Genomic DNA, 4,055 nt, shown 5'->3' with positions numbered 1-4,055 from the left:
TATATTAAATAAGCGACAAATAAACGGTTAGATTATAAAAAATGGTGACAAATAAACGGTTAAATTTAAAAAATACCTCTCCCTCCCAGATCCGCCGAGCGACGTGATCGTGGTAGTGAATCAGCACGGAAGTGTCAAAGGGCCCTCCCGGATAGCCATCCTCCTGCTCATCCTCCTCCCCGGCTGGAGGGTCAACATCCGGTACACCCTCCGGCTCGTGGTATGGCACTGGCACCTCCTCCTCCTCCTCCTCTCGCTGGCGGGAAGAAGATACCCGAGCCAGCCGACTACTAGATCCTGAAGCAGATGTACCCTCTCCCACGTCCACGGGAACTCGCACACGGCGTCCCCGGCCCTGCCCCCGTCCCTGGGTCAACGCCAGCTGCGCCGCCGCCCGCTCGCGTCTAGTCGACGCAGTCTGAGACTCTCTCCCCTGTCTGATGCGTGCTGGTTGGTTGCCTGACATGTTCCTGTAAACAATTGAAATCGATTAATATGCGAGACAAAAAAAGAAACAAAAATAATTGAAATTCTGATACAGTTCGGAAGTTCATTTCCGAAAACTGGGATGGAGGTGTTTTCGGAAATGAACTTCCGAAACACCCCTGCGATGGAGTTTTCTGCAACTCCCATGGCAGACCCCAAAACCAAACATCAAGCCTATGTCTACACATTCTAAACATCCTAAATATCAGTATAAACCTAACCTAATACATTTTTTGCTATTTGTAAACACCCTAATATACATTTTAATCATAGATCTTAAAATCAAAATGCTTACCGATTTAATGGATTTGAGGACTTTTGAATGTAATAGAGCAAGTAGTTGGAGCCTTTGAGGTAGCTTGGAACTGGTTTGCACAAAAATCTCTTGGGGTGTGAGTTTGGAAGAAGATTAGGGTAAATGATTAGGGGGAGGGGGCTGTTTTGCTTAATCTGCAAAACGCGCAGTATTTCGGAAATGAACTTCCGAAATGGTGTTTTCGGAAGTGCATTTCCGAAATAAGTCAATTTTTTTTTTAAAAAAAAAGGCGCTTTCGGAGATGCATCTCCGAAAACACCTTTTTCTTGCATTTCGGAAGTTCATTTCCGAAGTCAGGGGTATTCTGGGTTTTTCACCAGAGGTGAGCTAGAAGGTTGGGAGGTGGCCAAAGAAATTCTCAAATTTTTTGGTTATATAGGATTGGTCAAGAAGGGTAATGTTGAAATTTTGAGCATGAAGAGGACCACAATAAGAGTCTAGCTAGAAATTGATTTTCCCTCCTTTTCTTAGAATATAAGATGAGTTATTAATGATCTTAGGGTATGAGCTTTTAGTTTAACTCCATATGGAGAAATGAATATGATGTCTACTAGGCTTGTCTCGTCTCAATGATCTATTTTAAGTAATATTTTCCAACTTTCTTTGTATGTTAGCATGTCCCAATAAAATTTAAGGTTTGAGGCTTAGTTCAAGATACACTACTATAAATAATACATTCTATAATAAATATTCCACCTTAGTTAATTAACAACTTTGGTGTAAGCCAAAGACGCACCACATTTTATTTATTTTTAAAAAATGTACTACTTATTCTCTCGATTGAACTAACAAGGGACACGCCTTTGAATCTGCGTTTTAGCAACTTTTAATTTTTTAAATATTTTTGTTTATGACATATTACCTCGGTTGAGCTGGCAATCGAGGGGATAAGTATTCAGGAGACACGCCTTCGAACTCCAACAACTTCATTTTAGCACCTTTTATTTTTTTATGACCTATTATCTTAGTTGAGCTGGCAACCGGAGAAAAATATTTTATTTTATTTTTTATTTATGACTTAATACCTCGGTTGAACTAGCAACCGAGTGAAACTGTTGTCCAATTTGATGGAAAAAATTAAGTAACAAATCTTTGTCATCCATTTATATAGTAACAAAGGTCAAAGTATTGCCAACTCATCAACACATACGCATGAAACATCAGTGATCCACGTGAAACCTTCACCAACCAATCGGATCGAAAATGCCTTAACGATTCATCTTGGATGCAAAGTGTTGAAGTGCAGACTTAACGTAATTAAAACAATATTGATGATGAAAGCAGCAGAATGAAGTACAACACCATTTTCTGAGAGTGATTGCAAGAGCGGAAAAAATGTTAAGGTTGATTCCTTAATATAATTCCTTCTCTTATAATTGCTTGTTAAAAATGTTTAAATATTAGTTAGGAAAACATGAATGTAACTTAGCAATTTTAGTTGTTGTTGTGTCAAGTAAAATGTTTAATGTTGTTGTTGAGATTAAATATTTAACAATTCTATTGATTTTCTTTATTTCTATTGTTGTTTTTGAAATTTAATATTTAAAGATTTTATAGATCTTGTTGTTGTTGTTGTTGTTGAGATTCAATATTCAACGATTCTATTTATTTATTTGTTGTTGATGATGAGGAAGATTCAAAAGTTGTCAACAAACTTGATGCTTTGCCGATTGAAATGAAAAACTAGGTTAAAACAAAAAGAAAATTTCTTTAGCCACCTCCCTATGGGGGTCACCCCCAGCGAAAATCCCAAAATACCCCTGCTTCGGAAGTTCATTTCCGAAAGCGTCTTTTTTTTGAAAAAATTGACTTATTTCGGAAGTTCATTTCCGAAAACATTATTTCGGAAGTTCACTTCCGAAATACTGCGATTTCTGCAGATTTATCAAAACACTCCCCCTCCCCCAATCATTTACCCTAAATCAAAACAAAAAGTGGCAAAGGCGAAAATTTGTGCAAACAGAATTCCAAAGCTGCATCAAGGCTCCAATCACACTGCTAAACAACATTCAAAAGCCCTCAATCCTAACACTTTGTAAGTTTTGAAAATTTTAGATCTATTATTCAAATGCATTTTATTTAGGGTTTTAATTGCATAAATGATATATGGTTAGGTTGTTAGTAGTATTTAGGTTGTTTAGAAGCATTTTGATTTGGTTTGAAGTTTGGTTTAGGGGTCTGCCATGGAAGTTGCAGAAAACTCCATCGCAGGGGTGTTTCGGAAGTTCATTTCCGAAAACACCTTCATCCCAGTTTTCGGAAATGAACTTCCGAAATGTATCAGAAGTTCAAATTTTTTTGTTTTTTATTTTGTCTCGCATATTAATCGATTTCAATTGTTTACAGGAACATGTTAGACAATCAACCAGCACGCAGGACTGCGTCTTCTAGAGAGGGTAGGGAGTGTCCGTTTTAATTTGCAAGTACTTTATTTTTAACGCCTTTGTTTATTGTGCCTGTTTCTTTGAAGTTTGTGTCCCTTTCTTCTTTTATAAAAGGAGGTCTCATGGACCTTTCTTTCTTCATTTTTACGCAGGAATGGATGGCGCTAAGGGAAGAAAGCGTTCTTCAAAGAAGGAGGTGAAGGAGGTGAAGGAGGTGAAGGAGAAGAAGAAGGTTTTGACTGGTTCTGCTTCTCGTCCCCTGGGGGTCCATGGCTCGGACGTGCAGACTCAGTCTTCAGGCGTGATCAACGCTGATGGTTCTGATACTGAGTGGGATGAGGATTGGTATAATTATCTTCATTCGGAGGAGTTCGCTCGTCGGGAAGAATAACGTGTTTTTATTTTGTTTGATGTGTATTTTGTAACGCTCGTCGGGCAGAATAACGTGTTTTTGTTTTGTTTGACGTGTTTTGTTTTGTTTTGTTCTGATTTCGGATTGTATCGCACAGTGTTTTTGTATTGGATTTATCATCTTAGTTTTTGGATTGTTCTGATTTCAATATGTAGATTCTTGGATTTCATCGCCGCGAACACTATCCATCTTCTGGATTATAAACATAGAACTTTGACTTTCCCAGCGCACCCCTTTGTTTGATTTTTTTGTAATGACGTCCCCTGATCAGGTAAGAAATGTGGACACATGTGTCTACGTAAGCCTTCTAAGACGGTTACCTTCTAAGAAATGTGGTAACACTTTCCTACTTAAAAGCCTACGTAACAAAAATTGGGAAGCTCCACAGCCACGCCCTATTTAAAAGAATAAAAAACCTTTTGAAATTTCGAAGTTCCCTTTTCCTTCTCCCCACCAC

At 38.2% G+C, this 4,055-nt stretch overlaps 1 long non-coding RNA gene across 1 annotated transcript; it reads left to right on the top strand.

The window, feature by feature from the left end:
• The first annotated feature begins 2,575 nt into the window (after positions 1-2,575).
• LOC131622434 (uncharacterized) lies at positions 2,576-3,730 on the top strand. Its single transcript, XR_009289898.1, has 3 exons — positions 2,576-2,837; positions 3,149-3,198; positions 3,339-3,730. It is a non-coding gene; the product is annotated as an uncharacterized LOC131622434 (long non-coding RNA).
• The last annotated feature ends 325 nt before the right edge of the window (positions 3,731-4,055 follow it).

The sequence above is a fragment of the Vicia villosa genome, unplaced genomic scaffold (assembly GCF_029867415.1).
Source record: "Vicia villosa cultivar HV-30 ecotype Madison, WI unplaced genomic scaffold, Vvil1.0 ctg.000030F_1_1, whole genome shotgun sequence".
NCBI classification, from domain to species: domain Eukaryota; kingdom Viridiplantae; phylum Streptophyta; class Magnoliopsida; order Fabales; family Fabaceae; genus Vicia; species Vicia villosa.
This window is presented reverse-complemented; position numbering and strand designations above follow the sequence as displayed.